The sequence below is a fragment of the Canis lupus genome, chromosome 38, assembly GCF_048164855.1.
Source record: "Canis lupus baileyi chromosome 38, mCanLup2.hap1, whole genome shotgun sequence".
Classification (NCBI taxonomy): Eukaryota; Metazoa; Chordata; class Mammalia; order Carnivora; family Canidae; genus Canis; species Canis lupus.
The window spans coordinates 18,320,774-18,347,064 of record NC_132875.1 but is presented as its reverse complement, the minus strand read 5'-3'; the positions used below and the strand labels follow the sequence as shown (position 1 = coordinate 18,347,064).

At 37.8% G+C, this 26,291-nt stretch overlaps 1 long non-coding RNA gene across 2 annotated transcripts in view; it reads right to left on the bottom strand.

Annotated features, from left to right (window-relative positions):
- LOC140626975 (uncharacterized) overlaps window positions 1-25,083 on the bottom strand; it is a 138,386-nt gene extending 113,303 nt beyond the window's left edge. Inside the window, exons 1-3 of one of the 2 annotated variants that reach the window (XR_012025934.1) lie at window positions 25,011-25,083; window positions 5,300-5,342; window positions 3,679-3,775 (exon numbers count right to left, since the gene is read on the bottom strand). This is a non-coding gene — a long non-coding RNA (uncharacterized lncRNA). Of the gene's footprint in view, window positions 1-3,678; window positions 3,776-5,299; window positions 5,343-24,950 lie in introns of both variants that reach the window. The other variant, XR_012025933.1, reaches the window with a different exon arrangement.
- Window positions 25,084-26,291: the final 1,208 nt, after the last annotated feature.

The following is a 26,291-nucleotide window of genomic DNA, read 5'->3' as shown; positions in this document are numbered from 1 at the left end:
CACTGAGCTCCTCCACAGTCAAGGAGAAGCCAGAAATGACTCAGCATTCAGCATGAACTAAAATGGTCCAGAAACCTCTTTTCCAAGGAGAATGCAAGCAGCTATGCCTAGACTTTTTAAACAGTTCCTACAGATAAGCGCATTCTAACATTATGGAACTATCAACTAGATCCAAGAACTTAAATTTTTTTATCCATCAGGCACATGGTATTTCACTTTCCAAACACTAAGTTATATAAGCTTCGTCATAAATAAGGCAGACATTAAAATAAATCAGCAATATTATCTTAATTGTACCACACAGAGTAAATATTGAGCATTGCGTCCCACATCTAACAAATGGTGTTGCCGATTTAGCAGAAAACTTTAGCTTTCCAATTTTGCTATGTAACTCTGGTTTTTTAGGCTCTAAGTAGAAAAAAAAAAAAAAGTAGGCCCTACTATGCCTATAAGGAGTCTGCACAGCAGGTCTGAACTGCTGAAACTCTAAGAAAAAATCAAATACAGTGAATACATTGCACATCTCTATGTGGTTTTCTAAGCCATGCAATGCATCGTTCCCTCTATAAGCGATCCAATCCACTGCTCTGATCTGGTAATATTCTTGCCATTAGGACACAACTTAGCAAATGACATGCAAGGTATGCAAAGAATCCAAATATCCAGCAGTTACAAGCAGATTTTAAGTCACTTTCACAAACTTTGATTCAAATCCTATAACATCCCTGAAGACTGCTATTTTCTGAAAATGACAATTTATGCCAGTCGAGAAGAATTATTTCATTAGCAGACATTAAGAAAAAATGTGTGAGCTAAAATTCTTGTTTATGATATTTATTGTTATTTTACTGGCATGCAGTAAATATGTACTATACATGAAGGAAGATTAACTTATTTGATAATGACTACAATTCCACTAACATTACAAAGTAAGCAATGGAGTGATTTACCATCAAAAGTTGTTGGTTTAGGGGATCCCTGGGTGGCTCAGCGGATTAGTGCCTGCCTTCGGCCCAGGGTGTGATCCTGGAGTGCCAGGATCAAGTCTCACGTGGGGCTCCCTGCATGAAGCCTGCTTCTCCCTCTGCTTTTGTCTCTGCCTCTCTGTCTCCCATGAATAAATAAAAAATCTTAAAAAAAAAAAAAAAGTTGTTGGTTTAGAAAAAAATGAGCATAGCTTTGCATGCATGTCTGCATCCATGGCAAAAATGTTTAGACAGCATCTCTCCCTAGAAGATGTCCCATCCAAAGACTGAAACCAAGCTGCTCCAGCTCCTAGCAGCTCTTAGAAGTCAACTGTGAAAACAGGAATCTAGAGGCTCCCAATTCTTCACCACCCTATAAAAACACAGGGGCTTCCAAGTAAGCTTGCATGCTTGAATAAAGCTTCCAAAGCCAAAACGGGTTCCTAAACACTTGGGGTGGTGTAGTCGAATGCTTGGTTAGCTTTGCTGCTTCCGCCTCATTCACTTGGTCTTCGCTGGCCCCAACTCCAATTTACCACCACAGGCTACATCAAGGTAATTACAGGTAAATCAAATACCTGACCCTAAAAACCTCTGTCCCCTACCTCCCTTACCAGGATAAGGTATTAGAACCATTTTGCTACTTAACCAGGATGGCTTGAGTCACATTTCTAAGCCAGAACTGTCATTTGAGAAAATTCAAAGATAAATTGATAGTACAATCAGACCTAAAACATTTAGTCCCCAAACCTATGTTAAATGCTCAAAGAATGAGGATATTTTAAAGTCATTCTATTTTCCTTTGTATTACTGAAAAATATGTTCACTTGTTCACACCTATTGTCAAATAAGATGGTTGCCCCTTATTTTTGACATTAAGACCTCTCCCAAAAAATGTTCCCTTTCAAGCAAGTTTAGATCATTTCAATATCCTTTCAAAGGATCAACATGTTTATGTTCATTTCAGTATTATATGTGTGTGTGTGTGTGTTTATGTGTGTGTATAATAATACTAGGGTACTTAAATAATACTAGAGTGCCTATGCTAAGCTTGAAAATACATTCTTTGTTCACAATAGTTTATAGTGAGGTTGGTGAGAAAAGATTTAAGACATGTAACTAGAAACTATAAGCTTATTAGAATTAGAACTGAATTACAGCATGTGATGAGTTTTGAACAAAACTGCCACTTCTGAGTAGGAAGCACAAAACCCATCAATTCACAATTACTCCATATATAAATATTTGAAAAAATTCAAATAGTCTTGAATTTATCTAAAATTCCACACAACTCACATGAGTTCAAGATTTAAGATTATATCTGTCTCCTGTAGGACATCAAGATAAAAATTCACAGAATAAGAGTTTAATTTCCACCTTATACCTTTAAGGAAAGGGCTATAAAATGGAGAAACTGCACGGGACAGAAACCGTATAGCTTAAACACCAGATTATTTTAAAAGAAAATGTGTTTACTCTTTATTTAGAAATGCAGGAGTGGGTCAGTCTAGCATCCACACGCCAGGAGCCTTGGTACCTCTCATCTCGCCACTGCATTCACCATCCTTAAGGAGACCTTCCCGACAAGGGGAGAATAAGAGGAACGACAACTTCAAGCTCACAGATTACCAGTTCAGCAAGCCCAGGGGAAAGAGGGCACCTTTTCCTGATACCACCAGGGATTCAGGGAGAACTTGGATTTAGACAAGGCAGGAGTTGTAGGCAGACCTGTCCCACCCAGGCCACATGGACCGATGGCAAACAAAGTGTAATCTTACAAAGACAAATCAGGCCATGCTACCAAGAAACAGGAAAAGAAAAACCCAACCAGCTAATCTCCCCTCCATGGAGCCCTTCAAGAATATGGACTATTCACACATCACTGAGGGCCTCCTGAAGCTGGAAATCCCTGACCACCTCATCTTGACTCTTCCACTGGTTCCTGAGGGCCAAGGCCTAGTTCCATCTGGCAACAGGGATTTCCACCCTCAAGAGTGGTGGAACTCTGGGCCTGACACCTGCCCCTGGCAGCACTGGGCTGCCCCCGAGCAGCAGCCGCACATCAGATTCTCCCAAGCCTGGGCTCCAACAAGGCAGCTGCGAGTGGGTGGCAGGATGGGGGTGCTCCAGGCCTCAGCTGACTTCCTCCAGTACCTGGTAAGCATCCCATCACACACATTGCATTTCTGGGCCTTCATGGGCACGCTGGCTCAGATCGCACCTCTCCTGGAGCCTCTTCTGGCCCGAGGTGGGGCCGCTTCCCCCCAGAGCAACTAACACGTGGCAGTGACCCCATGCCCCTCACTGTCCTCACCATGTGCTCAACTAAGAAGCCCTGCCTCCCCTCTGCCCCAGGCCAACCTCTCTTCCTGCGCCCTGGGGAGGGGTCTGGATGCCCACTGCCCACCTCCCAGGGGCCTGGAAGGCCTCCTCAGCCCCTGTGGGGCATCAGTGATAGCAGAAGGCCCCAGCACTCTGGGAAACCATGCTGATGCTGCCCAAGGGGCTAAAGGTGTCAATAAAATGCTGGGGACAGGGTGAGCAGGGGTGGCCTAGGAATTCCTACAATACCTGGATATCAAATAAATAACATGAAAAGTCCTAAAGGATTAAAACCAACCTCCTGCATCTATCAAAACAACAGAAGCTTCATTCAGCCACTGAGCAGCAGGATATGGAGAAACCTGCTTTTACAGAAAAACACAAACCTTACCTTCTAGTATCCCACATAATGCAAGGATTTAAAGGTTCTCACATTGGGGAATTCACATCTGAAAGGCCCAGCCACAAGAATTCTGGTAAGAAATTATCTGTTAAAAAAAAGAAAAGAAAAGAAGAAGAAAAGAAAAGAAAAGAAGAAGAAAAAAAAGAAAAGAAAAGAAAAGAAAAGAAAAGAAAAGAAAAGAAAAGAAAAGAAAAGAAAAGAAAAGAAAAGAAGAAAAAGAAAAAAATTATCTGTAGATTTCAGTTGACTGCTCATCACAAATTACAACTGCCCAAAGGCATTTCTTCTGTTGCCTTTAGCTGTTAAGTTATATTATTTAACTTGTATAGTTACTTACTTTTGTATATATTTTAAGACCAGCACTATGTTTGACCTACCATTTTCCCCTCATGGAATACTGTCTAGTATGATATCATTTAGATATTATTTAATACTTTTTATCTGCCTTGGCATTTAAGATTCTAAGAAAAATATCTGGTTCTCTTTTTTCAGTTTTTCTTCATTAGGGCCCAGGAAGAAAAGAAACTGCATGAGGAAAGGATCGAGGTGTGTAAGTGGTGACGTATCTGCATTTTTGAGAATTTGTTATTTAGATTTTCTCCAGAAAAATAAAATGATTTCTTTCCCTTCAATTTGTACATTTGTTGCTTGAAAGTTTGTGGGCTGCTTACAACATAAATACAAAAACTGAGTTTTTAAGAGAAATAATGCATTCTTACTTCTTGGTAAGTCACTTTACAGCATTGGGACCAAAATGCAAATTGTAGTCATTTGCTGTAAGTGGTTTCCATTAAGATAACAGAACTATAAAACATTCTCTCTCATTTTTTGGTCAAATCTTTTTATAATATATACCTAGCACCATTAAGATACAGTGTTATTATTTAGCCCGTTATTTGTACTCCTAAGTGTTTTGCAGATGCTTCATTACGCTTTTCTAAAACTCATTATTACCATCTTCTCATTTAAATCAATTAAGGTATTTCTCTATTTAGGAGACTAAGTTTAGATCAACGAGGGTATGTCTAATTATTCTAATTCAACTATGATCATGGAGGCTGTGTTGAATGATAATATAATATACAAATTCTTTATCAAAAAACCTTATTATCAGTCAAAATGTTTGTGAATCTATAGTTTTAATATAGATTGGACTTTTCATACTAGTCTAAACATAAGACCACATTCCTACCTGGTCTTGTTGATGAGCAACATTAACATCAATTCAAGTGACCACATTACCTTTTTGCTCCTATGCCACCTTGAAACCTTACTATTAGAGAATTAGTTCTTCAATTCAAGACCTTGGAAAATGGGAGGAGGTGGAGGAGGAAAACACTCCATGAACAGTTGAGAGGAAAAAACTCAAAGGGGAGTTGAGACCACACCAAGTACTTCATAACTTCCCTTAAGTCAACCCTCACTGCACCTTCATTTTTATCCATGAAAAGCAAGCAAAATAGCCAGCGCTCAAGAACCAAAGGTTGTGGTGTAACAAACATCACTGTAGCACCAACCAGCCCTAATTCCCAGTCCTCAGCCCAGGATGGAAGAGGGAGTAGTAGCTAGCTTGGGGCTTGAGGGTAAGAAGTGGTTTTATTGTACCTACATTTGGATGATTTGGAGACTCATGATAAAGCAGTAGACTTTCCCTGTGGGGTTGGGGGGAAAATAACACGTAAAAAATGGAATTACCACCATGCTAAACTTTATTTCACATTTTAACTTTATTTTAATTAAAATATTACATGGAGTAAAAAAAAAATATATTACATGGAGTAATAACTTAGGTAAGTAGACACAGATATAATCTTTAAAAACAATACCTTTTCAAGTATGTCCTAGGAAACTAAGCTTCTATTTCCTTCCCCTTACCAAATAGCACCACTTATTACAGTCCTGTGCATTGTTCTGCACCAGAAAGTTGAGCAGCTGACAAGTTCAATTAGAAATCTTATTTTCCCTTGATTAGGTTAATCTCTAATCAATGGCTTTACATAGGGTATTTAAATAAATTTGATTAGAACTCTAAGGGTCATAATCTGTGAATCACATTCTTAGGTTGTTTCCAAAATTTTTAAGTGCAAGTGAGTTAAACACTGAAGTGTACCTTTTAAACATCACCAGAAAAAGCCCCCCATGAACTGGACACCATAAAAAACCACAATATTTTGTATAAAAATGAAACAGTACAATCTCCTGATTTGTCCTTCAGTGTTAAAGTAACATAGATTACAGAGGATCATTCTGATGGGTAGGAGAAAAAGGAATCCACTCATTTATTCAAAAAGTTATCTGAAGCATACAGAAGAGCCATATGGCCCTTCTAAGGAAATCCTAAATCTAAAGAGAGCAGCCCATTCATTTAGGTGGCTTTCAACACATTTAAAAGTTGATGTATGAAAACTCCCTAAGGTGGCTTTTAGTTTTTAAACCAAGCAGTTTGCCTTTATGAGCTGCCACCAGAATACTAATGATAAAATCTGAAATTTACTACGCTCTAAGAACCCTACTAATGTACATGTTGTATAAGTCGTTACAACAGAAACCATGTGATCTGCAAAGCCTTAAATATTTACTATATGGCTTACTCTGCTGGAAAAAAGTTTGCCAGCTCCTGACCCACACTAGAGCTAACAATTCTTTTAAGCTCTTCCCTGCTTCGTTGGTTTGGTTAAACGTTGACTTATCCTATTATTATTGAATAGTAAAAAATCTCAATATTTAAATTCTGCAGCTTAAATCTACTTATTAAGAATCCTGTCAGCTGTCATAAATTTACACATTGCTAAGAAAAATATATTTATACACAGCTCCTTCTCTTCTATATTGTAAATCTGCTTTCTAGATACTCTTAAGATGCACATCTAACTTTTATAAGGAAGGTATATGACCATCTTGGAGCTATACCGTCTGTCTCCATTACCTAACAGAGCAAGTAATTAGGCAATCAGACACTTTAAAGTCTATTTTTTATCTATGTAGCTAGTAAATAAAACTCTAAATTTTAGTCCTTAATCTCACTTAAAGGAGATAAACCACATTTGTTCCGTGAGAAGGTGGTAGTTTCTGGGCCAACAAGCCCTTCGAAGAGTCCAGCACTAAAACATAGAAATCTTTTAAGGTAGGAGATTGGAAAGGAAAATGTGCAATAACTGTTTATAATCTATTTATCCTCTTCATCTGAGCAATTGAAAAACTCCTACAGCTGCCTTCTATTTAGTTTTTTTTCCTTTTCCTTGTTTTTCTCTTGTCTCCTGGAGGAAAAAAAAAAAAAAAAAGAACAGAACCAGATTATCAGGCAGAAAAGAAAAAGCAGTAGAGAATAATTATTTCAGTTCATTCTCTGCTCACACCCTGCACCACCACCAACCTGCGTCATGCGCACTGTGGCCTGGCCCTGCCCTAAAAGCTAACACGGTCATGTATTTTACTGTAAGATAAGCACAAACTCAACATAAAATATCACAAACAGCAGCAAAATGTCCTGAAGACTTTAGTCACGAGCATTATATAGTCTCACTAAGCAATACAAAACCTAAAGACTAACGTATAGCAGCAATTAGGGCCAAACCAAAAGGAAATCATACTGTTTTCAAACAGGAATGTTAATAAATATGGAAATCCTGACTTCTAGCTGAAGGGCGTTGTCAGTATTCAAATTACAGTTTGGGTCAAGGCAAGAAGAAACAAGGTAAAAAGGAGGATAGCACATAGATTAAGAGGATACTGGAAGAGCTATTGAAAATGTGGCATGATCTTCAGGAGGAATGACCTTTACCTCTGGCAATAAAGAAGTCTTTGGGGACTTTAGCTAAGATTCTTTCCACAGAGCAAAGGGAGTAGAAGGTGGATATCCACACCCCTGGGAAATCTAAGTAGAAGCAGACTCTTCAGATCCAAAGGACAAAGATAAATAAAAGAACAAAGCTTTGAAGCGTAAAAACCCGAGGCTCCTTCATGTCCATATTTCATACTATCCTATCCCCCCGCAATACAGTAGCCCTAATTAAAAGCAGTAATTAAAAGAGGAACAGAGAGGGAAGGTGGACAGAAGAAAGAAAAATAAAAGTGGGAGGGTGGGGAGGCAGCCAGGGGCAGGTGAAGAATATGAACAAGGAGGAACTGGATACTCCGAGTAGAAGACAGGAAGCAGGCGGCAAAATAAATCTAGTAGAAAAGATAGTATATACAGAGAGAGAACCCGCAGTTGGGAGGCAGGAGAAGGACAAGAATCAGAACAAAGGGAGGGATCTGAAGATATTAAGACCTGAGAACCATCTATGAAGAATTAATCCCCAAAAGAAAGCCAGGAGGAGGAAGTAGATGCAAAAAATAAGAGAGACTAACCCCAAAGCAGGTCAGGTTTGTTTACCAACTAGTATTATAAAATACTAGTCTAAGACACCCAGAGAAACTTAAAACCACAGCGAAACTTATTTTAAATTGTATTTCATTCAAGAAGGAAGTGATACTAACTTTAAGATTTTCGGCTCTGGAGGAGAGGAGAGGATTAGGGTAAGGCTAAGATTTGCAGCACAGACTGTGTAAATTCCAGAGAGTCAGGAAAAGAAACTTCTTTCAACTTAACTGTCTATTCAAGGACGGTTACAGGAAAAAGAATCATCAAATGTCGAGAATGGTGTTCTTTTCATAAGCTCTAGGGTAGAAAGCATATTTACTAGTCCGTCCACCTGCAGCAAGAGAAGGAGAATGAAAAATTGCACTGTCTATGTTACTGTGTGCCCAGCACAAAGTAAGGGCTCATTAAATATTTATTGATAGAATGAACTCATCTTTTTTATTATTGCTGTAAAATAAATATCATGGGTTAAAGGATATTCAAAATCCCAATTCAGAGTTATAAGAGGCAACTAAATCTTTTTGAAGCTTAAGAAGGTATGATCTAAGATATTGCTTTAAAAGGACTATGACTTGTTGAACCACATGTAGGACAAGATTCTAAGAGCTTTATATCTCATTTAATCTTCCCAGCATACCTGCAAGAGGGCAATTATGCTCTCCAGTCAACAACTTAAGAAACTAAAGCTCCAAGAATTTTAGTGTATCACCCACTAACCATTGAGGGCCTCTGAGTAATGGATCTTGTCTACCAGAAAATAAATTCCACAAGGCCAGGGGTTTTGGCCTATTTTGGTCTCGGCTGTTTCCTCCTAGATAAATGTCTGACACAAAGAAGAAACTAGACAAGTATTTATTGAATGAATAAGTAAATGAATGTCTATGTATGATCAAACAACTGAATATGGCTGGGGGAAAAAAAAATACACAACCTTGCCAACGGATCTCATTTTAAATTCATGACGGTTAACCTCCGAAGTGGGCTCCTAGCCTTGACATAGCAATCCGAGTTCTTTCAGTCCCTCTTATATATATATATATATATATATATATATATATATAGTACTTAAAACCATGAGTCAGGATGAGATCACTTCAAATAAGCATAGGGAAAAGAAAGGATCTAATGTTTACAAGCCAGAGAGATCAGGGGAAAAAAACAAAAATAACTCTAAGAGAAGCTAGTGAGGCAGGGCAAGACTTAAGAGAACATGATGTCCCAGAAGCAAAAACAACACAGTATTTCAAAAAGGGGTTAATTAGTTGGTTTCTCCAAGAAACAGATGTACATGCGGAAGGTTTAGTGGGGAGTGCTCTCCGTGTTGGTACCTGTAAGGAGCTGGGAAACAGGATAGTGCAGAGGGCTTAACTAACCTTACAGGCGGGTCAGAGGCTGGGAGAGTGATTCTGTTATCTCCCCACCCCCTTGAAGCAACATGCCTGCATCCACCTGTCATTGGATTCAGCTGGTCTCAACTCTATACCTGGTACTCCTCCTCCTTCTCTGTTTGTTATGTAGATTCACCTTATCCTGGGAGTTAATCCCAAATTCCCCTCTAGTCACCAGACTAATAATTTTTTTTAAGATTTTATTTATTTATTTATTTATTTGACAGCACAAGCAGGGGGAGAAGCAGAGAGAGAAGCAACTTCCCCCATCCCCATCCATTCACATGTTCATACCCTAGAGCTTGTCAATTCGAAAAACAAACGGGACCCCTTCTGCATCGATCAGAAGCAGAACCACTGAAAATCTGATAAGTAAAACAGAATTGGGAGCTTGTTACTCGCCTTCTATAAGGCTATTATCTTCATGTCCAGTGTTGGAACTTGAACTCCACGGGGCAGGCAGTTAAAAGGGAAGCTGAATATAAAATGGGGAAAAACCAAATTAAAACCCACAAGGACAGATTGGAGCCTTGTCAGGCTTTCACCACATCCAACCTCAAATTGGGCATTCTGCTGGAGACAAACACCCTCCATGAGGGAGTGAAACACATACCTGATTCAGGGGTTGGAGTTGCTGAAGGAGGAAGCCAGAGGTGCTGTGTTGGCAGTTTCTGGATGCAGCCCCACAGCAATGAGATAAACCAACACCAGGCAACAATGTACATGAGTTACAAAAGCACCCACCCCATTCTTAAGCATAAAAACAAAACGGCTGCTGGTTCGTTTCCACCTTCCCTAAATACAAATGCACCAGAAGGCAACCTAGGTAAGGTGGTTCAGTTGGAACAAATAGGATCGTTGCAAGACTACCATCCCCCACCCTCTACAGTTAATTTCAATTCTAGCATGCCCTGACAACCAGCTGCTATCTTTCCAGCTCATTCCCTCTTTGACTCTTCTCACAGTTCTTTGCTCCCTCTCCTAAGGGTCCAGCAGTTCATCGATCCTCAAGGAAGCTCACAGTCAGCTTCCCCTATGCCAATTTATTATTGGAATCACTCCCTTGCATACACTCATATCTCACTTTCCTCTCTCTCTTTTCATGATGCTCACCTGCTAAAATACCCACACACACCTCCACCATTCAGTCCAATTCTCTACTTACTCATTGCCCGCACCTGCACAGCTGGACTATTACTGCAAAACACATGTAACCATTCTGATAGACCTCACTTTAAACTGTTTTGAGTGCATTCACCTCAAATGAATTCCTCAAATGAGTCTCCAGTGGCCCTACTATATTTCCCTACAACACAGAGATATACCATCTCATGCCTTCTCCATTTCATACTTCTCAAACTTTAAACACATCCTCCCCTTTCACACTCAGCTTATTACCTTGCTCTTCCTTGTATATGTTACCTGCTGCTTCATAATAAAACATACAAAAACCATGATCCAACTCAGTATTCTATGACTTGGTAATTTGGACTGGGCTTGCCTGTTCTAAGCTGGGTTCACTCACTGGTGTGAGCCTCAACTGAGGCAGCTGGGATGTCAAGGGCAGCTGGTGCTCCCTCTCCACATGGATTTTCATTCTGCATCTTAGTTCCTAGAACAAGAATGGAAGCTTCAAGATTTCCCAAGGCCTCGGGTTAGAACTGGAACATCACCTCTGCTGCATTCTTTAGGACAGAGCAAATCACAGGTCCAATTGAAAGTGTTGTGGAAGCAGACTTGACCTGTTGGTGACAGGGCAATTTGTGGCTATGGTTAGAAGCCACCACACTGTTTTATTACTTGTAAAAAGGCCAATGGATCGCAAATAAGAACAGAAAGTAAAAGAAACACCACATCCATATTTTTTTTACTTAACTTATCAATATTCTCATATAAATACAAATTATCAAAATGTATTGAATACTTGTGCTATTGGTTTTTTACTTTAAATATTGATTGAATTATACATTAAATGTTCTCTGACAGGGATCAAGTCAAATATAAATGGAACGCAGCCATGTTCACCCACTTATGAAATCCATGGCTGTGTTCACACTACAACAGAGGAGTTGAATAGTTGCAACAGAGATAGTATGACCCATAAAGCCTAAAATATTTATCTGGCCTTTTACAAAATAAGTTTGCCAATTCCTGCTCGATGGCATCATTTTTCCATCTCTGAGGTAAGCCTATTGATTGTAGAATTCTAGCAGACATCATGTCCATTATTCAAATCCCAGTGGTTTATGCGAAAGAACTACCTCAACAGTGCCACACTTTATAGACTCAACCGTTGTGTTCCAAGAAATTTCTGTGGTAGGCTTTTCAGATGTTCCCACATAAAGTGAAATATTTATTCTGTATAACAATACAAAGATCTCAAAGAACACTTAGTACAGCCACCTCTTCAAATACCACTAAACCTAAGTAATGCATAAGACCATCTATCTTTTAGTTTATCAAACCATTAATCAAATATAAAAGAGTAACACTTAGATATGGTTCTTTAGCATTACTGTACTTTAGAATCATCTGGGGAAGTTACTAACAGGCTGATTCTCAAGCTCCATCTCTCAGAGACTATAATCCATTAAGTTTGACAGCCTGGGAACCTGCATTTTGAACAAGCACTACACTGATTTTGACACTGGTGGTCTAGACACTTCACTGTGAGAAGCTCTCAACTAAATAGGGTGAGGAACCAAAAATAAATGAGGCTTAATTACCCATTGTTTTTACTGCTTTATTTTCTATAAAAAAAAAAATCTATATCCCATAGGTTACCAGGTAATTAATTAGTAACAGATCACTTCCTTAGAAGTTTTACCAGAGTTCAATAGAACTTATTGTTAGGTACTTCGGATACTATTCCAAAGTTACTTTGCTCAACCTCTTATATGGTCTTCCTGATAATATCGATTATATTTTACCAGCATTTTTAAATCATCAAAAATGAAAACCATAATATAAAATAAATAGTCAAAACCATTGGACCTTTTTGAGCATTTTGGAAGGCACCTCTATTACCCCTGTCTCTCCTTAGAACCCTACTCCAAAACGAGTTGCTGAGGTTTTTCTTAGAAACAAAACAAAACCATGTAATGGAAAGAGAATTGAAATTAAAAGACCTAGATGTGACTCATCTGTGTATGCAGTCTCAAAACAAATTTCTTACTTGTAACAGGAGGGGATCGTGCTAACTACTTTTTGCTATACCTCACATACTTGACAATGTGTGACTTTCTACTCTTTATATTTACATCAGGACTTTATAGATCAATTTAAAGTGTTCACATCGATCCTTATTTGGGGCATACAAGTGGATTAAGAAAGTTCTCCCATTGCCACAGATACTGTACTATCTTTAGTAGTATCTAAATAAAAAAAATAAGAAACCATACTTCAAATTGACACCCGTTGGAAGAAATAGTATTCTTTCTTTCCTTTTAAATTCATGAATACATGGAAAGTTACATTTCATTACAATTTCAATTTTACATGACTGTATCACTGGAATGTTGCTAGTGAAATGTAATGATGGTTTAGGCCATCGGTTCACCTATGAATAACTGAGATGTCTTAGCTGGATGAATTCTCATTCCATGTTGACTGTTTTGCTACTACCATAAATAATGTTCAGGCAGAGCTATGTGAGGGAAAATGAAGAATTTTTTGCAGTCCTTTTGATAGCATAGATATGGAAATGCCCAAAATTGTTCTCCTTTTTTATTATTTTGCATTTATATAGCACCTTCAATGTAACTTAAAACCCGTAAAAATTGGAGGCAATGAATTGATGCCTGAGAGAACCTTAATGGAACAGGATCCAGAATGGAGCATAGAAGAAAAACAATGCTCCTGTGATTATGACTTTATAAACAAATCCAATTGCTTTTTGTAGTGTTTTTTTCCTCTATTTGTATACCATATGCACATATGCAACAATAAGCCAAGTAGTTTCTAGCAAAGGCATCAGATAGCCTACATGTCAAAGAGACAAAGGCTCTTGAAAATGACAACGAATATCATTCACTTAGAGGCCACAGCTCTCCGAGCAGTGTGTCCCTGAGCAAATAGAATAACAGCAACAGAAGTAGCAGCTTCTGTTTATATACTGTCTTTTAGGTAGTAGGCACTACCCTAAGTATTTTACACACATTTCATCTAATTTTCACGAAACACAAAATCTGATGAGGAAAGTATCATATCCCAGTTTTAATGATGAGAAAATTGTGTTGGAAGTTAAAACTTTAGGTCGCAGTTATGTTGCCAGAAAGATGCAGAGCCTAGGAGCAAACCTATGTTTGACCACAGGTAAGCAATGACTTTGCTCCTCCAAAGGATTCACTCTTCATCTTTCCCACTCTCCAACCCAATATCATACCCTCTCCAGAGGCTCAGTGCCTTATTCCTGAACTATTTCTATTAAGAGCCCATCAAACTCCTTAGCACATAGTAGGTTCTTAACAAATGGTTGTTCTTTTCCTTTTCACTTCACTATGAATAATTACTCTTCTGTCTGGCTTGGCTCTCTGCTATCTAAAGTGGAAGCCACATGGCTTATAAACATACACCCAGTAAAAAATAATGAAAACCAATATTAATGTGTGTATCTTGATATGTTTACATTTTAACTTGGGACACCTGAAAACACAGTACTCACTCTAAAGGATCCATTTCAGGCTCTGTGATAGGCTAGTGGTAGAGATGTTTGAGGGTAAGAAGATTAGAGTGACCAACCGTCCCAGTCTGCCCAGATTGAGGAGCCTCCCAGGACATGGGACTTTCAGTGCCAAAATTAGACTATCCCAGGCAAACCAGGGTCATCCTACCATAAATCCTTTAAAATAACTCCGGTGATACTCCTTTAGGGTTAATCCACTAGTGTAGAAAAACTATACATTGCTTTCTTTACCCAAACACATGTACATAAACATTAGCTGAGGAGAAACTTTGAAAAGAATGGATGATGATGGTAAGTATGTTAAGCAAAAACAAAAATATATGATCCCAAAACATGATTTTAATATCACTAATCAAATTTCATCTTGAAATACTAATGGGGACCATAAGATCATGGGAATTCTCTGTATAATTCCCATGTATATCTGTATATACCATTATATGGTAGTTTGCATTTTTTTCCTCCCCTTGCTTGGGTTTATTTCTATGTAACTTATTCAAATATTGAAAATTTGTTTAATAGATAAACCTACTCAAAACCGAGGTTACTAGCATCACATGTTTCCACATGCATACTTACTATCTCATGACATAAGAAGGAGCTCATGAGACGAGGGCGGTTATTTATTTACTTTGACCAAAATGTTCAGTGATTTGTATTTCAAGATACACTGTAATATTGAAACATTGTTTATAATTTCAGATATTAGAAACTGGTCAAGATTTTCTCCAAAGATAGTTACCCTTGAGATTTATAATATCTCTGTCCTATGTCTTCTAAAAATTCTGGTGTCATACATTATATATCAATGAAATGGTAAATACAAAGAATTTTTTAGATTAAGGCAATAGGCAGTAACGGTGTAATTTTTGTCTGAACTTTCTTGAAATACTTTCTCAGGAAAACACAATACCTGATGGCATTTAGAGCATAGTTTTTTATAGACTCAAGCTGCTAAGAATAACAAAACACAAGCAATATACTGAGGAGATTTAATGTCCAATTTAAATAATAAAATATCTAGTCCCATTCTAAAGCCTTTGTTATAAAAAGCATCACTACAGTTTCCATAAACACTTTTCGAGTCCGTGAAACTCTCTTTCCCGAGTCTGATGCTAGTTGGGGAAATACCAAGAGAGAGGAAAAAGGAGGAGAAATAAATAATTTAGTATTTATTAATGTGTTTTTTTACACTAAATGATATTGCACCATTGTTCTCAGCTCATCCTGGATCTGAGCAAAATGAAATGTGAATGGAAGGTGAGGGGAAGGTAAGTAGGGTGAAAAGGGAAGGGAAGAATGAAAAATTTTCCATCACTTCCAGTCATTCAGATTGTGGTACCACCTCTTCCCCACCTCTACCCTCCCATAAAATACTTCAAATATAAATACTGTAAAGGCAGTACTATGTTATCAATACTAACTATAAAGAATGGGTCAAGGAATTAAAGCATAAATTATGAAGTTTCTTATCGCTAATACTTCTCTGTATCATTTTATGAGAAACTAAGTTTCTGTAGCAAACTAAATTTTCATTACTATATACTAAACCTTATTATTTATTAGATTCCCAGTGAGTAATTAGGGTTTTTAATTAAACAGTAAACCATTGAAAATTAAATGTAAGTAATTAAGTCTAAAATTAATGGAGTGGGAGCAAAGGGCAAATGATATCAAGAACTTCTTTTATTTCTGTCAAAGGCACTTCTTTCCTACTTTTGGTCAGTTAGAGATTGAAGCAATACAGAAGAAGGCAAATGAAGTGTGAATTGGAGAATTAGCAATAGCTGACACCTACATACCATTTGCCATGCACTCTGATAAATAACTTTTCATTTATTAATTCAAGTTACTATCTACCTCATTAAAGACTCACCCCATAAGGAAGACAGTATCATTAGCCCCATTTTACAGATAAGAATATTAAGGCAATGAAAGCTTGAGTAACTTAACCGAGGTGATTCGTCTAACAAACAGAACTGAATTTTCAGCACAGATGTCCTAGTTTCAGATTCCGTGTTCTTAATTAACCACACTCGATACACACTCTAAGAAAATGGCTATTCACAGGTATAATACTAAATTAAGATAATTTAAAGGTAACAGATAAATGAGCCATCTAAAGCTACGTGGAACAACATAGATGAATCTCACAGACACAATACTGAGTAAAAGAAACCAAACTAAAGAGTACATAGGTATTATTCCATTCATATTAAACAACAAAAAGCAAGCAAAGCAAATGCTGCGTTGCTAGAAGGTAGGATGGTAGTGTCACCCTTGGGAGTGAGGGGTAGTAACAGGAAGGGTATATGAGGAGGGCTTCTGGTGCTGTTAAGTCTGTTTTTTGTACTGGATGTTTACACCCATTACATGGTAGGATAATTTGTGAAAATGCATCCAGCTAGGTCCTTATGATATGTGCCTTTTTCTATGTGTAATTAAAAAAATTTTTTTTTAATTTTTATTTATTTATGATAGTTACAGAGAGAGAGAAAGGCAGAGACACAGGCAGAAGGAGAAGCAGGCTCCATGCACCGGGAGCCCGATGTGGGATTCGATCCCGGGTCTCCAGGATCGTGCCCTGGGCCAAAGGCAGGCGCCAAACCGCTGCGCCACCCAGGGATCCCCCTCTATGTGTAATTATATTCAATAAAAGGTTTGAAAGAAGGAGAATGGGAACTTTTAAAGTCAGCTTAACTAAAGCCATGAAAAGCCCTCTCCTTGCTTCTATTAACTCTCTGGCTGTCCCATTCAAACAAAGGGAATCCTGAAGTATCATATCCCCATTATACCCTGACACTTTTCTTTCTCTTTTTTCTCTTTAATTCTCTCTTACAAAAAAAACTAAAAGGAGGAAAAGCTATTTGTAGTTTCCTCCACTAAATAATAATTTGAATGTCCTGCTTCAATTTATTTGGGGAAAAGGGTTACAAATAAGAATGACAGAATTTCTGACCCATCAATAATTTAAAATGTTGTCAGGGACTAAACAGCTTTTCTCCAAACATCAAGACTGATGGGAAATTTGCCTCAGCATCATGACAAGACTCTACCCTCGCTAATGCTGTTCCATCCAGTACCAGAAAGGGAAAAGAGGGAGGTGGTGTTGGAGATAGGGCTTTTGTCAGAATTAGGAAGAAAAAGAGAAACCCAGAATCCACATTCTAAAAGGTAAAAAAAAAAAAAAAAGTAAAAACTATGATATCTGATTTTCATGGCTTGAAAACCCTCAGAACATTGGTTTCAAACGGGATATATATTTCTCCAAACTGCCATATAAGCCTTTTGAGCCTGAGACACCTAATAATGAGAAAAATAAGGAAGAAAACACACCATCTTCTCAGAAATTGTTTCTAATGGAAACCTAGTTTTGACAACCCCACCACCTGCTTTATATCATTAAACTGAAGGAGACTATGAATAGGAAGGGGGTGGAGGAGAGACATTGCTAATAAAATATTTAAGAACATCAGGAAGAGCCATGTCAGGCTTTTAGTTTACCCAGAAAAAGCATCTTCCTAAAGTATCAGTCAACCAAGATTTACTGTATTAATAAAATCACCTTCAGATTATAAAGGTAGAAAAAATGCACAAAATGCAGACAGATAACCTATTTTTAAAGTCTGGAATAAAAGGACAAAATGCCCTAGAAGAAAGGCAATGTCAAGTATCTTGCTCTTAGTGGCTGCAGTATTTACTTTGACCTCCTCATTAGCAGGTGATTGGTACTGAATACCAAATTTTTGAAAATCATCTAGGAGCTGTGTTCTAATGGAGCAGGAATATCCACATAATGTTAAAGATTTAGTATCTCTTGAAACAAACAAACAAACAAAGAAGCAGGGATGGCTACATAGTTCAATTCAAAACTACTACCTCCTCCACAATTATTTTTGCTATAGATGAACGATTGATTGCATACGATGGAATTTACCATCTTTCAAATGTGCATTTTCCTCTTGAACACGGAAATAATGATGGTCCCAGAGAGCCATGCAGATTGCCCAATCTATCAGCATTTTTCTCTATGTTTGACTTTCATTCCTCTGCATTTGATTGCTTCTGAAATAATGGTAGCAGAATTGAAAATACTTTCTATTCCCCAGGTGATTTTCATTTGTGATAGATAAGCAAATGCAATTTTCCCTATTACAGTAACCAGGGAAAGACACCCCCAGACATTAGCAAGCTCAATAAATACAGGGGTGGGGAACCCCCTGGGTACACTAGCCCACTCAAATGAGAGGGAAATAGGGACTGCGAGCAGCTAAACAAGCAAAGTCGGTGTTCATCCGCACATTCTTGGTGACTGGACATTCCATCTAAGCATTCAGATTATATGACTTTCTCATTCTGGGGCCTATTTTCTGCACAGGAAAAATGAGACTAAGCAGAAATCCTGTGCTATGACTTTGTACTAATTTAAAATGATATGAAAAGCTTGAATTATCTATCATTGCAGTACCTGAGTTGTTTTCTCTGACTTTATCTTCCTTACAATGAAACTTCCCTCTACCCTGTCCTTCCCCTCACCCACACACCAAACCAGTCAGTTTTGAACAATGGGAAATTGTTTTCTTTATGGCATTTACTATTTATCACTCACTGCGGAGGGGTCTGCGGAGGAAGATTCTTAAGGGTTTTGCAAGAAAATGTGAGCTGTCAGCCTCACTGATCTGCATAAAATTCCTCCTCAGTCTCAACTATTTTGCTTTTGTTTCGGGTTATTTTAAATGGGGAAGTAACATAAAGAGAAAATGTTTTAAAAGCCCAACCTTAGGCTTCTTTCACTCCATATTTTGTTACTTTTTTTTTTTTGGCAAGAAAAACTTAATTATGTAAAGTAGTGACAGCTCACCCAGATCTTTCACTGATCCACAGCACAGATAAGCAATTTTGAGGAAGTTAAATATTCAGTGAAGATACTGCTAATCACTACCCCAGGAACAGCCCAACAGAAAGATTATTCTTTGCATTGTGGATGTGCTTGTCATTTGCAGAGCTTTGCAAATACTCCAAAAAAGAGAGGCTTGGGGGAAAAATAACTCTCAAAGGTGAAAATGCAAAATTTACAGTCTTTCGTAAATTATTTCATGATAGGTGTTATAATGTTCATAGAAATTAAGGGACAGTCTATTCTTAAAATTTCAGAAGGAAATGGACAATCTTGCATGAGACAAAATCTCTCCAAATCAAACCATTTTGCTAAAAAATACCTGAGTATATGCACCATTCTTTAGAAATAATCATTAATACATTCTAAGCAGACTTCCAACTAAAGCTAGAAAAGTTTTTCCCAATTTTTGATCCAACATTTGGCAAACATAGTCTCAGGGTGATACCTACATGCACAATACCTTACTTCATCACATAATACCTGGACCATAAATTATTATTAGAAAAACTTCCTAACCTTGAAATTCAATCTGTTCTGTTTGGGTAATTTTGTAGTTTTTAGAAGATGCATCCACACCTAAACTTAAAATAAAATTTAAAAGCCCAATGAAAGTATAATGGAAAGCATAATAATGCAAATAATATATGAATGAATAAATAAGAAGATACTGAAAATTTAAGCAATACCACTATAAATGTCATCATTTTCTATGTCCTTTGGTATGTCTAAGAACAATTAATCATATATTTGCAGCATTCACGTTAGGCCTTTCCTACACACATGTCTGATACCGTTAATCTCATGAAATTTCATAGGTTGAGCCTTTACCACATTTTCAGGGGCTAAGGTTTCAGTGATGAATTCCAGCTCAGAGATCCTGCTTCCATGTGTTCGTTGCTTTCGTGCCTTGCTCATATACCCTAGGCATCCTCTTGTCTCTGCTCCAAACTGAGCCAGACACAGAACTCACTTTCTCTTCACTGATTTTCACCAACAAAACCACAATTTTACCGAAAGTTCAGGAAGACAGAGAAGCTTTATGTCCAGAAACACAAACAACTGACAAATGAACAGTAGCTATCACTGCCTAAAAGATGCTTTGGTAAACTGCTGCCCTTTTTAACTTAGTTCCCTCTCTCCTCTGTGGGTGTTGGCTTCTTCCAAGCTCCCAGGTATTTCTCTTTCAGAGCAGTTTTACTTTCCTTTTTCTTCTTTCAGACCTTGGACCGCCACCCCCAAGTAAACTGTCAAGATATTTTCCTTTCAAAAGATGGTTCTTATCCAAAGGGGAAAGGAGATATCCACTTTTAAGATAATTGTGTCACCCCATATTCATCTCAATTGATTTCAACAGTGCCTTGTTTTACACAGGACCGGTATTAGCATATTCCCATTTTACCAACAGGAAAATAAGGTTCAGAGAGATGAAGTTACTTGCAAGGGTCATGCAGCTGAACAGAGGCAATGCCAGAACTCGGAGCCCTCACTTCCTTACAAGTCAGGTTTCCTGCTCCTCCATTGATTACCCTTCTCTCCATCAATTACCCTTCTCTCCTCTCTCTCAAGTAAAGATTAGAAATCCTCAAGAAATATAGTCCATATGTTATGTGTTAAGAACACACACCAGCTGAGTGGTCTCCAAAGCATTGTCCCTGAATCAACAGCATCAGCATCTCCTGGGAATTTATTAGAAATGCACATTTTTGGGCCCATTCCAGACCAACTGAACCAGAAACTCTGAGACATCAACCAGTCTTGGGTTTAATACTTCTTTCAGGTGCTTCTGATGCCTTCTAAAGGCAAAGCTTGAAACAAAAAAAAGCTTGAAACAAAGCTACCAGTTGGTCAAGAATACCCAATTTGTATAAAGTAACTTGAGGCTTGACATTCATCCATTACAGATGCTAGCATTAACCTGATTTATGTATGAAAGTGTTATTTGAAGTGGGCATAATTTCTAGGATTCTAAGAGAGAAATTAAGATGTGTAGAAGGTAAAGCTAACCACAGTAGCCCTATCTGCCTAAAGAGATAACTCAGTGAAAATTTTCTTAAGTTCTAAAATACACACAAAGTTGTCATATGGGTTCTGACTTGCTATCAGCAGGGAGGGGGGCGGACTGTGAGAGAGGGCAAGTAACAAGAAGAGGTATTTATGTGCCATAAAAAGGAAGGCTAGAGATCATAATAACAATAGCCATATGCCGTTTCTCATTTGGATCACATAAATTCTATATATTCCTATCCCCCTAGGATTGAAATGAATTTGTGAGAATAAAACTCATTTAAAGTAAAAAAAATTAGTATTGGGAGCATTATGAACACTAAAAAGTTATCAGATCAACTATCATTTTGCAGGGATTTCATTAACTGCACAGTATTCTTAGTGGCCGAACCAAGTCAAAAACCAAACTCGCCAACTTCAAGTCAGGGATTCTTTTCTACCAACTAACATTTTTTAACTTATTTTTAAACTTCAAGGCACTTTCCTATAAATATCATTTCCCTCTCTTATATTTTACACCCAGAACTTACTACAGAGGTTAAGCACACTGAACTTGGCTCTACTGTCAATATTTTTTAAATTCTGACAGCTTTATTGACTAGATTTCTACAATAATAGGGGATGCATTTGTCCATGAGAAGCTACAGGTAGAGAAAATAATCCCCAAACTCTCTTTTTTCATGAAAGAGTGTGCAAAACCTAGACAGGACTGAGAAATGGAAAGGCTCCTGGGCCTAATGGAATGCTTACTGAGATCTATTGATTCTGATGCAGCACATTGATTGGCCATCTAACTCCACACTCTATAATGTCTAGCCAAAAGAAAAAGTATGGAAACAGATAAAAGATGTCAGCAATGTCGCCAGCTGTGATCACAAGTTTCCAAAAGGGATTGTGACAGTTAGTGAAGCATCTCTCTAATGTTAGTTCCCAGGAATACACTGTCAAGTATTCATCTCAGTAGGATCCAGAACGGCATCTCATATATATCTGCTTTAGAGTCATATGCACTTTTAATATCTAGGTCTGCCTGGGTTTTTTTTACACATTCCCTTACTTATTATTATATATTGCCAACTGAAGAGAAGTTAAAGAAATAGGAAGTCCTTTACTATGTTAAGATTCCATTTCATCAATCATCTAGGTTTCCATTGCTCTCAGGGTCTGAGTAGATAAAATTAAACAGATCATCCATTAGAAAAGCAGCATGGCACTCAGACCTGAGACAGATTGCCTGGGTTCAAATTTTCATGTTAGACTTGTCGTTGGGAAGATTATACAATTTATTTGTGTCTCTGTTTCCTCAAATACAGGATGAGGATAATTAATAGCACCTAATTCCTAGGATTAATTGACTTTGCATTTTTAAAGTGATTAGAACTGGCACCTAATAAGGGATATGAGAAGATGTGTTTAAAAACAAAACAAAACAAGCAAACCAAGATAACTAACACCTAGGCAGCTAGGTCAACCTAGAGGCACATCAGACTTCATTACTATTTCAATGCTTCTGGGCAGACAGTATCACAGAGTAAAGTGACTCATTCTGCCACTAGGTAAAAAGGCAAGAATAGGCCATTTGGTTTGTCAAAACTGGTGTTAGAATATTATGAGAAAAGCCTTATATCCTACTAACCCCCTCAAGTAAACTTGTGAAAACCAAAAAATAATTCCTTTTTCGTATGTCTAAAAACAGAAAATGCAAGAACAATCCATCTCCTTTATTAGCAGAGATATTTAACCTCAGGTTAGCTAGTCTATGCCACTCAGCAGGCTCCCCAACCACCAATTATTGTGTATTCAGGGAGTGCAAACCAATTAACCTGAGCAAACATGAATTAAAAGGTAATTCTCCTAAAGGTGAAAAACCACACAATGTTCTCCAAAATGATTACTCCCTATATGAATTGTAATCTTCATTGATTCTCTCACTCCCTTCTCCTTTAGTCAGGGTGGCCAATCAAACGTTGACCAAATACTATTTTTATATAATGCTAAATGTTCCTGACGGATGTGAGAAAGAAACAGAGCTAAATATGGCTATATTAAAATAGCAGTCAAAATGATGTACCACAGGAAGGCAATAAATAAAAAAAACATGATGAGAAATGAAAAAGAGATGAACTAAAACAAAACCACTTACCCAACTAGAAAGGGAAAAAAATAGCTACAATCAGCAACAGCTATGTAATTTGTGGGGCCTATTGCAAATAAAACAGGCAGAGGTCCTTGTTTAAAGCTTATTACAAATTTCAAGATGGCAACAGCAGAGCAGTAAACCAAGCATGAGATGAGGTCTTCTCAGTGTGGGGTCCATGTAACTGCACAGGTCTCATGCCCGTGAAGCCTGCCATGGTTATGAAAGAGTGAGCTTGTAAGTCAAATGAGAATAAAGGCAAGCACATAAATTCACATGACAGTCTAGGAATATTTAAGGGAATGGGGAGGGAAATATTGGAAGACCTGATAAAAGGTGTTAGATTAAGGAAATAGCAGGGAAGAGAGAACAGGAAATAAAGATGAAAGAGTGAACAGATAAGAAGGACCAACGTAAGAAGACAAATCTGAATCAACGTCACCTGCCAAAGGCACAACAGCAATATGGACCAAAAGAAGCAAGTTCATATTTTGGTCTCCATACCAAGCAACCAACAAGTTGGTATTCACTCCAAGGAAAGGACAATTCCAGTTACCCAAGGAGCCTAATTAGAAGCTAGGGGAGGAGGGATTGTGAAAGGGCAATGACTAAGTGCTATGGAAAAATTCTCTCGAAGTCCTTTGAGCAAGAAAACATCTAAACTTGAGTCAGTCTATATTTTAGAATAATGAGGACATCTGACTAGCAAACCATACTATCATAGCTAGCTTTGAAAATAATGAAGAGGCAGGGCACTTAGACAACACTGTTCATTATGAAACCTTGTTTTACATTACACAAAACCAGGAGTTAGATAGCTAGTATATAAATGATATTTAAAATGGATTGCCTGGGGCAGCCTGGGTGGGTGGCTCAGTGGTTTAATGCCACCTTCAGCCCAGGGTGTGGTCCTGGACACCCGGGATGAAGTCCCACGTCAGGCTCCCTGCATGGAATGGAGTCTGCTTCTCCCTCTGCCTGTATATGTGCCTCTCTCTCTCTCTCTCTCTCTCGCTCTCTCTCTCATGAATAAATAAATTTTAAAAATAAATAAATATAAAATAAAATGGATTGCCAGTCACTACACACAACCAACCAGAACAAAGAATAAATTTGCAAAGCAGAGTTAGTTCGTATTTCCATTGTGAACAATAATCAAAATAATCAACTGCTGGTTGAAATACATGCTTTGATGTTTTAAAAAATTCCAGTGTAAACATGTGTATCAAATGAGTTGAACCATTCAAGTCTATTACCTTGAAAAAAATCATCCTTGCAGCCCAATAAAGCATCTATCGCTCAAAAAAATGTTTAGATTCATCGTTACTCGTGAAATTATTTTTAACCTCCAAGAGTTTGGAATTGTTCTTTTTTAATCAAAATCAGGAGAGAAAAAAAATCAGGAGAGAAGGTTGCCAGTTCTGAAGGTAAGATGAAAAAAGAGTTCACAGAATATTTACATGACTATAGAGTGAGTAGATACATTGTCTTACTCTACATGCTCATAATATATAAATCTATGGCATGAGAGAAATTTAAAACTGTAAACTTTAAAGACTAAATAATCCAGCCTACAGTTTCCTATTAAATGGATGAAGAAACTGAGGCCCCAGTAGATTTGCCTGAGGTTCCACGTTTGGCTCATGGAGAGGCATGACTAGAACTTAACTCACATTTTTTCTTATGAGTGGTCTTTCCACTGAGAACCACTGCCAAAACTGTATGACCTTCTAGAAAGTCATTGAGAACCACAGGTATCATCTACAACCATGCTGAATTGTTACCATTTCTGAAAGATAAGTCAGTCAGTCCTGGTTGTCATGGCAATAACTCTTCATACTCACAGCCTAGTGATTGCATATGTAAAATGCAGCCGACCCAGACAGGAATAAGCCTTATTAAAACAACATTCTAAAATTGGCACGGCTTACCTGGTTTGCCCATTCTGAGTTCCAGAATCTTGACTGCAATTGTCATATAAGTTCAATTCAGTCCAGATAGCTATATTTAACAGTACCGGAAGATATTCTTTGACCTGGGAATCTAGGGGGAAGAAAAGCAAAAAGTGGTTGAGAATAACTGAACCCAACATTATGAAATTGAAACTTAAAAGGTTTTTGTATATGTGTTAGCATAATTATATAAAAACTATAAATAATGAGATTCTAATATTAAATTCCCTCACAAGAATTAATGAAGCCCCTAGCCTCTTACCTCTCTTTACTTCTTTCTCTTATTTTCCTTTTCTTTTTTTTTTCTTGACCCCATGCTGTCCTTTCCCCATCCAAGCATGTGTTGGGCCAATTTCTTATATGAGAGAGCTAATACAGGATACATGTCTACAATCATTCAGAATTCAGACAAAATAACAGAGTTATATCCCACTGTTTCTAGGTAGATATTTTGCCCTCTGCAATAGAATCTTTAAAAATGTCTATAACCAGCTACTAGAAATGTGCTTTCTATTCTAACTTGAAAATTTCATTCTCAGAGTTTTAGCCCAACTTCTCTTGGTGGGAAGAGAAATTTCCAAATTGAGCCCAATCTAAAAACTGATACCCCATGGGAAAGAAGGAGTGTTGTGAGACTAAGATTTTATCATCAAGCATTTCATGATACACACAAGTACAAATAATACTGCAAACATTTTGAGCCATACACAAGTCTTCCATGTCACAGCATGGTTTTTACATAAATTTTCTTTGTAGGTATGTCAGAGTCTAACAGTCGGGCCAATGACACATTTGTGTTTTTCATCACAGTAGGTCTCAGAAGAGAATAGATAATCACTACCGAAAACCCACATTTCCCAAGACATTCAGTGTCCACAATATTGATAGTTATGTTACATGTCCCAACTAACCCCTTCCTCTCCCTTTCTCACCCACTCACTGTGCCTTCTGAAACTCCAGATCTATGAAAAACTCACTCACACTCTTCTCTGAATGCCCCTTTTCCCCTGTGTTAATCTGAAATTGTTCTCTGCAGCTGTCTCAGGGACAGGAAAGAAGCCTAAACACCTGAAAGGTGTCCTTTTTGATCCATACTGCTGTTTCTAAACCATTTATTACTCCAAAAGCTTTGAAAACTCACAATTCCTTTGAAGCTATGCCACCCACCTTCTT